Consider the following 13375-nt stretch of genomic DNA (forward strand, 5'->3'; position numbering starts at 1 on the left):
AGGCATCACCATCAAGTAGTGATTTCTGAAAATCAAATTAATACTTCATGGAGCTATTGTGACAATCAAATAAAATCATGTGCTGCAAAAGCACAACATAAATGAGTTATACAAATTTGAAAGAGTCACCATGGGAAGCAATACACTGATTCCAAGAAAACTGTCATCGCCCATTACTCTCTTTAAATCTTCCAAAGCCTATGGCAGATTCTTTCTAATATCATTAACTGTCACAAAATGTTTTTCCTTTGAGGCTAAATTTAACTTTTAGAAGCAACCAAAAAGTTTATCAAAGCCTAGCATGGGAAAGAATTCTGCTCAACATGATTTTGGTTCAAAACAAACAAAAACCAACTAAATGAATAAGATAACACCCAACAAGACCGCAACCATAAAATAAGTCTTTTTTAAAAAAATAGCTTGTAAACAATTACAATGGCATTCCAAACATATTTGGGGGCATTAACAATAGCCTCATGTGAATACTGAATAAGCATTCAGTCTCCTCCATCTAACAGGTCAACATTTATTTGGATGGATAAGCTCTGGTCTGGTTTTGTTGTTGCTTTTTAAAGTCTTATGACTTTCCATTATCTTTACAGATCCAATTTCCTAATAAAAGCAGGGGAAAATTACTGGCACTGTGCCTAGCATAGTGAAAGCTCTTGAAGAGGAAGACAAGGATAATAGTCATAAGATAAAAGGACCAAAGAACTAAGTAGTCTCAAGATTAGGACACTGTACGAGAAGTAACAGGTTTTTTTCTGGCCTTACCACAAAATTTAACTTGATTCTTTTAAATTTACTTTTTTTCATTAACAAACACTAATTTTCTCCTTCCATCTCTCCCAAATAAAACAAATGAACTCTTGTTACCTTATTCTGCACTCTGAGTCTATCACCAAGGTCGGGAGGTAGGAAGCACTGCCTACTTCATCAGTCCTCTGGAATTCTGATTGGTTTTTGGATGGACAGAACTATGTCTTTCAAAGTTGTTTGTCTTGATAATATTGTTATCATATAAAATGGACTAGTTTTTTTCCCACTTCACTCTGAATCCATTCATAACAAAATTTCTCAGATTCCTTTGAAACTACATTTTATCACTCATAGGGCACAACACTATTCCAACACATTTATATACTGTAACTTGTTTATCTATTCCCCAAATGATGGAAATGCTCTTAGTTTCTAGCTCTTTGCCATTCCAAAAAGGCTACTGTAAGTTATGTGCATATACGGGTTTTTTGTTGTTGTTTTTTAATCTCTTTGGAGGTGTCAGTCCGCCTAGTAGTGGTATTGCTGGGCCAAAGGGTATGCACAATTTAGTGACCTTTGGGGCAAAGTTCCAAATTGTTTTCTAGAATGATTAAACCAATTCAAAGCTCTAGTCAGTCAATAAACATTTATTAAGCACCTACTGTGTGCCAGGCAGTATTAAGCACTAGGGATACAAACAGGCAAAAAAAACAGTTCTAGCCCTGAAGGAGCACATAACCGAATGGTGGAGATAAACAAATTTGTATTTACAAGAGGGGACGTAATTAAAAGAGGAATTAAGAGGGGCTGAGAAAAGCTTTCTGAAAATGACTTGAAGGAAGCCAGAGAAATCAGTAGGTAGAGATAAGGAAGGAGAACATTCCAGGTAGGGGGGACAGCCAGAAGGCCAGCTTCACTGGACTGAAGAGTACCCAGTGGGGAGTAAGGTATAAGAAGACCAGGAAGATGTGTGTGGGGTAGGGGGGGAGTTGATTCCCTAGGTCATAAAGGGCTTTGAATGCCAAATAGAGGAGTTTGTTTTTGATGAGATAATTGTAAAGCACTTAACACAGTGCCAGGCACATAGTAAATATTAGCTATTATTATTATTATCATCCTGGAGGTAAGGAGCCATTAGAGCTTACCGAGCAGACAGGTAACAAGGTCAGGCCTGCACTTCAGGAAAATCACTTTGTGGCTGAATGGAGGATAGACTGAAGTGGGGAGAGACTTAAGGCAGACTCACCACCAAGCCTATTGCAACGATCCAGGTGTGAGGTGAAGAGGGTCTGCACCAAGGTGGGGGAAGTGTCAGAGAAGAGAAGCCGGTGTATTGGAGAGATGTTGCAAAATTGAAATTGATAGCTTTGGCAACAGCTGGGATATGGTGGGTGAGAGATAATGTGGAGTCCAGGATGAGGACCTGAGAGACTTGGGAGGATGGCCTAGCCCTCAATAGTTCCAACAATAATGGATTAATGTGTTTTTTTTTCTCTTGCCACCTCCCTCAATATTTGTTGTTTTCCTTTTTTGTAACCTTTGCCAAACTGATGGGTGTAAGATAGAACCTCAGTGCTGATTAATTTGTACCTCTCTAATTACTGATTTACAGAATTTTAAAAACATGGTTTGTAGCTTGGATTTCTTCCTCTAAGAACTATGTTTTTGACCACTTACCAATCGGGGGATGGCTCTTATTCTTATAAGTTTGAAACAATTCTTTATGGATCATAGAATCAAGATCTTTATTGAAAAAAACTTGCTGGAAAGTTACTCTTCATATTTCAGCTGCATTGATATTGTTTGCGGAAAAGCTTTTAAAAATTTTACGTAAAAAAGTTTCCATTTTCCCTTCTATGATTCTATCTATCCTTTGTCCAGTCATAAACTCTTCACCTGTCCACAGATGTGAAAGGAATTTCGTAGCTCCTATTCATATTTTCTTCCTTATTCCTCTCATGTGTTTATGTAACCTCTGATATTTATTCATTGGAGATATTGGTCTAACCTTAATTTCATTCTTTAACCTATCTGTTCCTCTATTTAATAATACCTGCTGCCAAAAGCTCCTTCAAGAGGATACTGGGGTTAAAGAAAAATGTTTCAATAGAAGGGATAATGCAAAGCATATGAAGCAAGAAAAGGATACCAGACTAAACCAGACCTCATTATTATTTCCAACAACAAAATCATACCAATGACTGAATGTAGTTTTCAGTATGTCTATCTTTACAAAATGAAATAGGAGTGCTGAGGAGTATAAGTACATATAAGTCAAGAAGGAAGTGTTGCAGAGAAGTTTGTGATCCTAATGTGGTAGCAGAGAGAACTCCAAGATTCAGTCCTCCTGCACCTGGACTAAGCTTTAGGCAGAGCACTTTTATCATTAATCTTCATTAGATGAAGAACACATTTTTCTTTCTAAGGATGTCTCAAATTTCACCCTTTTTGCCCTCTCTGCAGCACATGATGCTGCCCATCACGCTCCTTCTGGATACTCTCTGCTCTATGAGTTTCTGCAATACTGCTCTCTCTCCTAGTCTTCCCACTACCTGATTGCTCGGTTTCCTTTTCTAATTCTTCATCCATGTCTCACCCACTAACTGTGGGTGTCTCCCAAGGCACTGTCCTGGGATCTCTTTCCTCTCTATACTAGTCCACTTGGGGTTCAATTATCATCTTTATGCAAACAGACCCAGATCTATATGTATATCCAGTCCTAGTGTCTCTGCTAACTGCAGTCATGCATATACACAACTGTGACTTGAAATTCTCCATCTCAAGATGTCCACAAGAGAACTCATTATCTTTTCTTGGAAACCCTCCCCTTTTCCTAACTTTCCTATTCCTGTAACCCCCCCAATCTCACAGTCACCCCCCTTCTGTGTCATCCTCAACTCTCTCTCTTTTTTTTTTTTTAGTGAGGCAATTGGGGTTAAGTGACTTGCCCAGAGTCACACAGCTAGGAAGTATTATGTGTCTGAGGCCGAATTTGAACTCAGGTCCTCCTGACTCCAGGGCTGGTGCTCTATCCACTGCGCCACCTAGCTGCCCCTTCAACTCTTAATCTGTTGTCAAGTCTTGTTTCTATTTTCACACCTCAAAGTACTTTCCTTTGTACTCACACAGTCACTTCTCATTTGGACCCTTGCAATAGTCTCCCCACTTATCTTTCCCCACTCTCCATCATCCCCCAGTCGGTGGCCACGGTAATTTTTATGAAGTATTGGTCTGACCACCTCATTTCATCGTCCCCATTACTTCCAGCATCAAATACAAAGCCCTGTTCCACACTCAAAGCTCTTCACAGACTCAACCCTTCCTAGTTTTCTTGCAGCCAGCTCTCGTCCATGTGTAGGCCCACCTTCACTTCCTCCAACAAGGCAACCTTTCTCCTGCCTCTGTCCGCTGGTAGCTGCCCAGACCTGGAATGCTTCCCTTGTTCCCCACTTCAGCCTCTTGGCTTCCCTGGCTTTCTTTAAAACACAGTACCAAGTATCCCCATCAGTAGGAGGCCCTTCTGGTGCCCAGCTAGTGCCTTCCTCACTCAGGTTATCTTCCGTCTACTCTGTATATGTCTCATTTCAGATGTAATGGGTTATCTACATGTTATCTAACACACTAGGATAAATGCTTCTTGAGGGGAGGATGTTTTTGTTTTCCTTTGAACCCCTAGAACTTAATACAGTGCTTGGCACATAGTAAATGCTTAATGTTTGCTGATTAACTGAATTGAGGCCCATTTTCTTCAAAAGTTTTTAGCTCTACATAAAATTGTCATTTTCTACTAATTAAAAACTGGATAGCACTATAATGTGTTGCTAGGGCAATTCAAAAAAAGATGTAAAAAGGGCAGCTAGGTGGCACAGTGAAAAGAGCAGAGGCCCTGGAGTCAGGAGGACCTGAGTTCAAATCTAGCCTCAGACACATAACATTTACTAGCTGTGTGACTCTGGGCAAGTCACTTAACCCCAATTGCCTGCCCCCCCCAAGTACATAAAAAAGGAGAAAAGGACCCCAAACTCCAAAAACCCAGGGCTTGAATGAGAGCCCAGAGGACACAATCCTTATCTTAGCCACCTAGGTGATTCACAAGAGTGCTGGGCCTGGAGTCAGGAAGACCTGAATTCAAATATAGCCTCAGACACACTAGCTAACCATGGGCAAGTCACTTCACCTGTCTGCCTCGGTTTCCTCAACTGTAGAATGGGAATAATTACAACATCTACATGGCAGGGTTGTTAGGAGTTTCAAATGGTATATTTGTTAAGTGTCTGGCACAGGGCCTGGCACATATTCAGGTACCATACAATGCTTATTCCCTTCCCCTAAAATGGCCAGCACTGAAAAATTAAAATTAAGTCCAAAGATTTGAACCAAGACAAGAAATCTCTTCTCAGGACCCCTACCAAGGGCAGGAGACGTTAAGGGAAAAGAAAAGTGGACTGTACAGAAATTTTAAAATAATATCAATGAACAAGTCTATAAGTGCTTTGAATTTACAACTCATTCACCCAGAACCTTTATAACTAATCCATTTCACTATAATATACAGAATTATTGATATATTGGTCATTCTTACCCCTTGAGTACATTACAGGTTTTCTGAAGGCAGAGATGACATTCTAATCTAAACTTAGTATCTCCTAATACAATACTCTACACACTCTAAAAGTCTCTCCTGGGTTATCAGAGCAAGTATTTTCATTCTAATGATGGAGAGAAAGGTGAAGAGCTAGTACACAGAAGCATCTGGAACATAGGCTGTGGGGGTTTTTTTTGTTTGTTTTGGCATTGCTGAACTCATCAAGTCTTTAAATTATGAACAAAGAATATAAAACTAAGATGTTTTAAAACAGTTATATGCTTTAATTTCATACTATACCTAGTTAACAAACAGAGGAGATGACAGAAAAGGGGAAGAGAGGTTAAATAAACAGTAACAGAAAGAAAAATATACACACACTGTAAATGGAAGGATTCGATTTAACTAGAAGAAAACTGAAGCTATCACTTCAGCAATGTCTCCTAAAATCTCATTTAGTAGATGAAATGTAAACTATTAACTGCTCATTATTCATTCAGAAACTTTGCAGTGAATGGGACACAGCAGCTTAAGTGAGACATTCTCTGGAAGAGTGACAAAAGCAGTTCATTACCTTGAAGAACCGATGAAATCAAACTGAAAATCAGGGAGAGATTCTTGCACTTCTGATGCATGACATAAGAATGCTGGGAAAAGGGCCAAGACAAAAGTGGAGGATAAAATCCTCCACTTTGTATTTGCCATTGCAGGGTTTCCATTAAATAGAATGCAAAGGGAGAGCAGAAGAACCCTGTATTCCCTTTGAGATAAGTAGTAGTTCTGAGAAACACAGAATCAATCTAAATTCTTTCAAGCTAATTTAGAGATCAAACAGTAGTTAAGATTTAAGGTGACAGTGCAGTGAACACTGTAAATCATTATTTGCTACAAAACTGTGGTTGGCCACAATCATCACTTTGCAAACTAAAAATTATTCTATAAAATGCCTAAGTATGGGAATAGAAAAATCATTGGAGATATGGTTACTAGTCTCTCAGAGTGACTCACTTTCCTAGGGGAAGCTGCTTAACCTCTCTCTCTGTGAAGCTTACTTCCTGATTGTATGTAAGGACACTACACCACCAACTTCATACATAGGACTGTCCTAAGGAAAGGACCATAACCCTACTACCCCCACTTTAGTTACTTTCTCTTACTCCCTCTCTCTCCCTACAACCAACCTAACTGCCTGACCATACAAGTGTTTATAAATTAAATACACAGGCTTAAAAAAATTACACATGGAACTATTTTTAAATCAACTTTAAGCTGGAAGAATATGAATTTTTCCAGTTAGTCATAATTAAGTTATAAATACTTTATAAAAGTTTTGAGTTAATAAAAACTGCCCAAATGTGTTTTTATCTTTAAAAGGGGTTAATTTGTCTTGAACAATCTAGGTTCCAAACACATATCACTAGCGACTGTTCTGCTTAGTCTTCACTTCCTCTGAGGTTGAAGGAAAATGAAAACGAAAAAATGAAAATCTTTCTAAAGATAATGTTCCACTCAAGTAGTGAAAAAGCAATAGACAGAAAAATAAGTTTACATGGAAGAGAAAATTAGTTGTTATGGCAGGGTAGAAGAGGGTGAAGATCTGAGTTTGAATTTCACTTGTGACATCTACTAACTGTGATCTCTAAGAAACGGAGGCTCAGAAAATTACTTGTATAATGGGGATAATACTGGTGTTACTTCAGGAAACTGTCAGGAAAGCTCATCATACAAGTGAGTTATTATTACTAGGATGGTGCTAGTAATTTCGAACTGAGCCATCCCAATTTTAGACATCAAGATCGAATATTTAAAAATATACATAGGAATAAACACACACACTAGAAGTCTAAATGCCAAGGAAAGGAGACCAGTTAAAATGTCTTATGTCACCAAATGCCTGTAATTACTGTTACATGCTTAAGAAGAATTCAAAATTCCAGCCCCTTCCAACATATGCTGATCTAGCCCAAAGGGTAAAACTTGGGCACAAGAATTCTTAGCAGAAGCAACAAAACACCTTAAGACTTCAAAGATGCTTGCCCAGTGACAATATGTTGTCAATGGCACACCGAAGACGGCATAACACGTTTTTTGTGCAAGAATCAGAGGAAAAGCCCGTGCAAACTCCTCATACAAGATGACTCTCTGAATTGGGCCACTTCCCGGAAACAAGTAAAGTAGTTCAAGGAAATTGAAACAAGTAAGACGTCTGCCTAAGTTGGTCTGGCCCTGGAGCCGCTTCCGCACAGGCAGGGGCTTCACTCGGGTTTTCTGGTGTCAGGGCAGCTCTAACTACGAATTTGAAGGATCCTTGTGCACGAAGCAGGAGCCGAGGAATCGAGAGCCCTGGGGGGGCTGGGGGGAGGGTGCACAGGGGGACGGACCGACGTGTCATTGGTGTAGGGCACTGCTCCGCCGGACAATCGGCGGGCACGGGGCACGGGGCTCGGTGCGGGCCCGGGGCCAGGTCTTCCAAACGCAGCCCGCCCAAGCGGCCCCACATGGCTCGGGGGCCCGCCCGCGGGGCCGCGGGGGCGCGGGGCCGGGGCAGCACTTGCTTCCCGCGGGGCCGCGTGTGTGCGGGGCGTGTGAGTGTGTGTGTGCGTGTGGCAGCCTTGCTCAGCCAGAGTGCAGAGGGAGCTCTCTCCAGCTCTCGGGGTCTCTTCTCTCAGCAGCAGCAGCAGCAGCGCCGCCTCTGCCACTCTGGACCACACAGAGACTACGGCGGGCGACGAGGCGGCGGCGGCCGGGCGGCGCGGGCACACGGTCGCCCGCGGCCCCCGGGGGCTGGCTGCCGGCCTCCCGCCGGGGCTGCGGGGCCCCGCGCCGCCCCGAGCGAGAGGCGAGCCACGGAGCGCCGGCGGCGAGGAGGCGGCCAGGCTGCGGAGCGGGACAGGCGGGGACGGCGGCGGCGGGGCTCGGACGCCCAGGAGGTTCCAGGGACGCGGGGGCGGCGGGGACGGCGCCGGGGCTGGGGGAAGGACGGAGCGAGAGGAGGCCCTGGGCGCGCGCGGGCGGGCAGGGAGAGCGGTCGCGGCCGGCCCGGGGCCTCCGGGCGGGCCGAGACAAAGGAAGGAAAATGGAGTCGGGGCCTTCGGGGCTCGGCCCCGCCCGGCCCTGGCCCCGGGCCTCGGGCCCCGCCGAGGCGGCGATGGCGGCGGCGGCAATGGCGGCAGGGAAATGGCGGCGGCCGGCGCCGCAGCAGGGACGATAGAGGGAGACAAACACCCCCCGGCGGCGGCGGCTGGTGCCGGGGCTGCAGCCAGCGCCAACCGGAGCGGCCCCATCGTGACACCTAGAGGCGGCCCGCGAAACCTCCCTGCAAACCCCGCGTTTCCCCCCTTACCTCCGCGCCGCGCCGCGCCACACCCCCCCGCGGCGCCCGCTCCTTCGCCTGCCCGGCCCGCTCCGGCCGTCCCGGCCGCCGTCCGGCCCGCTCCGGCCTCCCAGCCGCCAGCCGCCGCCACCGCCGCTCGGAAACAGGCAGCTCCGCGCACGGTTTAATCGCTCCACAGCCTCGGACACAAAATGGCGGCGGCGCGGCGCAGTGCGCCTGCGTCGGGGCTGCCGGTACTGCTGGAGCTGATAAGGGAAGCGGGGAGGGGAGGGGGGGGGAAAGAGAGAAGAGCAGGCCGGGCGGCGGGGGGAGAAGGAGGGAGGGTGACGGGCAGGGGAAGGGAGGAGGGGGGAGTAAAGGTGAGAAGAGGGAGGAGTGGCGCGGGGTATCATGGGAGGCGGCCTTAGGGCGCCAAGTTTCAAATGCCGGCGCGATGGCGTCATGGGGCACGCCGCGCGTCACGCGCCCGCCGGGCTCTGGGCCTCAGACCCCGGCGTGGTGCGCGGGTTTCCGCGAGCGTAGAGTCATCCGGGTCATCGCGTCCCTGCCCCCTGCGTCTCTTTCCCCGCCCGACGACGGGGCGGGGCGGAGCGGAGCGGGAACGCAAGCTGGGGGCTTTAGGCTCCTTGTCCCCCTGGGACCGGCCCGGCGCGGGAGGGAGCGGCGCGTCTGACGCTTCTGGCGGCCGCAGCTTCCCTCTACCTGGGGAACCCCGGCCTGAGCCTATTAAGAGAACCCCTCTCCCCCACCGAACCCGTCTGGCCCCGGGTCGTTCCAAAGCCCCCTCCCCCACCCCCGCTTAGCAGGTGAGTAACCGCACCCCCAGCGGAGTGAAGACCTCGCCCCAGGGGACCCCTACCCAAGTGTCACCTACCCCCTACTGTCAACTCCGGGGGCTCCCTCTTGCGCCCAGGGTCAGCCATCCCATGGGCATTGAGAGCCCTTCCCAGACTGGCCCCTCCTTACCTTCCTGGTGGTCTTTGGCTCACCTTCGCCCGGCCTCACTGTTCCTCCATCTCCCAGCTCCGTGCCTTTGCTCTAGCCCAGAGGTGGAGAGCCTGCGGCCTTTTGACTGAGTCCAAATTTTACAGAACAAATCCCCTTAATAAATGGAGTTGTTCTGTGAAGTTTGGATTCAAAGGGCCACGTGTGGCCTCAAGGCCGAAGGTTCCCCACCCCTGCACTAAGCCTCCTCTTGGTTCCTGGAGAATGCTGCCCCTCCTCACCTCACCAGCTGCCTTGGAGACTCGCCTCGGATCCCACCCTCTTCGAGAGGCCTTGTCCTGTCCCTTGAACTTTCTTCCCCCCAGCTAATGCCTCTGTTCTGAAATTAATTTCATTTTACATTGTATATGTCTTAGATGTGCATATTTCTTATATTGACTCTTCCTTGTAGGAATGAATGTGAACTCCTTGAGGGAAGGGACCCTGTTCTTAGCCCAGTCCTTTGCACTTAGTAAGCACTTAAAAATGCTTTTTGACTGGCTGACTGACCAAAACTCAGGGCAGAAAAAAACTTTCTCTCTCTCTCTCTCATATCTCAGGTCTCTCCTCACTTCATTCAACAAACATTCAGAGCGCCTTGTGAGGGAAGATACAAAGTTCAGAGAAGGCAAGGTACCTGCCCTCAAGGAATTTACCAACAAGACAGCCAAGACTGGTAGCTGTCCCACAATAATAGTGAGCAAGTTCCCTTGAGAGGTACAAAACAAGTATGTTAGGTGAGGTGCAAGGAGGAAGTTTGGAGAAGGTTTCCTGGAGGATGTGAGATAATAAATAGTCTTAAGTAAATATTTATTAAGCACCAGCTAGGTACTGTGCAAAGTGCAGGGAATACAGATGAAAAAAACCGGTCTCAGCCTTCAAGGAGCTTGCAGTCCAAATGAGGCAGAGAACATACAAAAGGATGTTGAGGGGGGAAGGGGCAGGGCAGTCAAAGATACCTGATGGGAGAAATCCAGAAAGTTCCCCAGTAGTTCAGCCCCCTAATAAAGATGTTTTGAGCTGGGCTGCCTCATTAAATGGAGGTTTTGGAGTTCTAGGCTACCTTCCAATCAGAGGGACAGAGGGTGGTGGTTAGGTGAAATCCCAAGATCTTATAGGATGATGAGGTTTTTCCCAATAATGAACTTCCTGGGGCATGATACAGATTTCCCAGCTAGGGAGAAATGATATTTGAATTAGCCTTTGAAGGATTGGAGCTGTAGGTAGTAATTTAGCTAGTGTATAGAGAGAGCAGATGTCCAGGCAAACCTGAGCAAAAGCCCCCATTGACAGGAAAGCACAGTGCATTTCATCTAGCCCCTAAAATGTGTTAGAGGGAAGAGGATTGGGCTTCACTCCAGGATGTACACCTCAGGCGGTGAAGGATCAGAAAGGCCAGACTCAGGGCTTGCCTTTTACATAATTCCTCCTGACATGATTACATCAGTGCTAGATCTCATCGCTGTTAGTATTTTCTCTACCCCTTATTGACTAAAGCTCCTTTGGCCACAGCCTGTCCTGTGTGACCCTGGTGCAAGACTTCACATACATTCTCTTTTGAGAATCATCTAACACATTGGAGGATTTTCTCTGTCTTTTTTTATCTATTGAAAGTATCTGGGCAGCTAGGTTGTTCAGTGGATAGAGCACTGGCACTGGAGTCAGGAGGACCTGAGTTCAAATGTGGCCTCAGACACTTACTAGCTTGTAACCCTGGGCAAGTCACTTAACCCCTATTGCCTCTACCCAACCACCCCAAAGTAGCAGTTCAGTTGTTACTCCATGACTGGCTCACCTTTTCTCCCTGTGACTTTCATGTAAGTCACAGCTTGTATTTTAGAATATTACCAAAAATGACTTTATGCCTCTCACAGCAGCATATATGTATGTATTGGGTGCTTTTATGAATATTTCCTGTCTCTCTTTTAATTGAAAGTTGAATACAGAGTTCATGTAGGCCCCTTGGGTCTAGTAGGGGATGCACCTGCACATTGTGGGCTCCAAGCAGGCTGTAAATAACAGCTGACTTATAACTGACTGAAAAATCACTCTGTCAAGAGATGCCACAATTAAGAGCTATTTGGTTCCCTTTAGCAGGACAGGGATAGAGTTCTCCTCACTATTGTAAGCTGCTTCCACTGGTTGGATTTAGGTACTTACTGGAGCTCACTCAGTTAAATTTAATTCAGCAAATGTTTATTAGGAGCAAGACAATATTGTGCGCAAATTGCCAGTTTTAAGAAAGTATCCATGGGGCTGGTGGAGGGGAACCATTCCACATTTCCCACAATTCCCTTACAGGTCCCAGCCATAGTGATCAAAAATGCTTCTACAAAAGGACTGGCAAAAACATGCCAAGGGGACCTGTGATCCAAAGCTTTTAAAATACTCAGTAACTTCTGTGTAGGTGTCAGAAATCTTTGTCAAGACCTAAAAGTTGCGAATGGACCTTAGAGATCTAGTCCAATTCCCTCATTCCACACGTGTGCAGACAGGCTCAGGGAAATGAAGGGACTTGCCGAAAGTCATACAGCTACTAAGAGCAGAGTGGGATTCATACCCAGGATCTCTTGAATCCGAATCTGGTATTCTTTCCAACACAAGGACACTACCAGACAAAAACAAGTTAGCCCTGAGTCATTTGGTTTCTGGTTTTCCTTGACCTGATGAGCCAAGCTACCTGTTCATTTCCAAAAATTGTGAAATTGCCTTCAAACCAAATTAATTCACTTCTAAAACTTCTTTTCCCTTAAATTCCCTGTTTCTTGAACTTCTCTTTGTAGGTAAGTTGCAGGAAAACTTTGTAAAGCTGTTTTGAGTGAGCAGAAAAATGGCAATTGAGCAACCATGAAGTTGGGAAAAAATGATTAAAACTCTGCTTACGGGATAGGTTCTGGCCTTTGTCCAGAACTTATCCAGAAGTCTGTCAAAATACTGAATGTTATCAGAGAGAGACCCTTTGACCAAATACCTGGAATACCTTAGGTGCCTGTGGAGAAAGACAACTAGGAGGAGATCGGAGAAGACAAACTAAAAACAATTTGAATGCTTCAGTATGGAAAGAAGACCTTTGAAAGAAAAACTTCAAACAGAATCTTGGTCTTGCTTAGAATCAGTTTTAATGAGCAGTTCTGTTCCTCCTTAAGTACCCTCCAAGTATAGATTTAGTTCTTTTTGCTTTACCACAGTAAAGCTCATTTGCTTGTTCTCTATCCACCCCAAAAGGCCTTAGATTGCATTGAATTCACTTCTCTGTATAAGTGGGACAGGGCTTAAAATTCTAGGATATTCTGAATTACAATCTGGGGACTCTCTTGGTGGCTGAGGAGGTAGTTAGGTGATCTGTATATAAAAGGAAACATTTGCATAGTATGTAATTACTTTGTAGTTACTAAACTCCTTATTCCTTCTTGGCAATACAAGCTGGAAATATAAATTCCTTATACACAGTTTTGGGCCGGTCTTGTGGTTTCATTTGTGTTGATGTTGATCTATAACTCGTTTGTAACTTAGAGATTGAGAAGCCTGGCCTCCGGCAGGACATCAGCTGATACCCCCCCCTCCCATGTTTCAGAAGCACAGCTTCGAACTCAAGACTGGCCTGTCCGTTTGACCATACTGGGTCTAAGGAAAAGAGATTAAGATAAATCCATGAATAAGAGATGCCTAAGGAGTTATTAAGAGAAGGGTGAAGCTTTTAAGTTATAGGTCCC

The 13375-nt window shown here is 45.5% G+C and overlaps 1 protein-coding gene and 1 long non-coding RNA gene across 7 annotated transcripts in view; one reads left to right on the top strand and one right to left on the bottom strand.

Annotated features, from left to right (window-relative positions):
- CTCF (CCCTC-binding factor) overlaps positions 1-8775 on the bottom strand; it is a 46139-nt gene extending 37364 nt beyond the window's left edge. For all 3 annotated transcript variants that reach the window (XM_020989342.2, XM_020989339.2, XM_020989340.2), the window contains exon 1: positions 8688-8775. The gene's annotated coding sequence lies outside the window, so the exon portion shown is untranslated. The remainder of the gene's footprint in view (positions 1-8687) is intronic.
- A 259-nt stretch (positions 8776-9034) lies between these two features.
- LOC110210407 (uncharacterized) lies at positions 9035-13111 on the top strand. 4 transcript variants are annotated; one of them, XR_013484526.1, is made up of 3 exons: positions 9035-10134; positions 10223-10379; positions 12446-13111. It is a non-coding gene; the product is annotated as an uncharacterized LOC110210407 (long non-coding RNA). The 4 variants fall into 4 exon arrangements; XR_013484527.1 differs by having other exon boundaries at positions 12648-13111; XR_013484525.1 differs by having other exon boundaries at positions 10223-10358.
- Positions 13112-13375: the final 264 nt, after the last annotated feature.

This window comes from Phascolarctos cinereus, unplaced genomic scaffold (genome assembly GCF_003287225.1).
Source record: "Phascolarctos cinereus isolate Bilbo 61053 unplaced genomic scaffold, phaCin_HiC Scaffold_2;HRSCAF=192, whole genome shotgun sequence".
Classification (NCBI taxonomy): Eukaryota; Metazoa; Chordata; class Mammalia; order Diprotodontia; family Phascolarctidae; genus Phascolarctos; species Phascolarctos cinereus.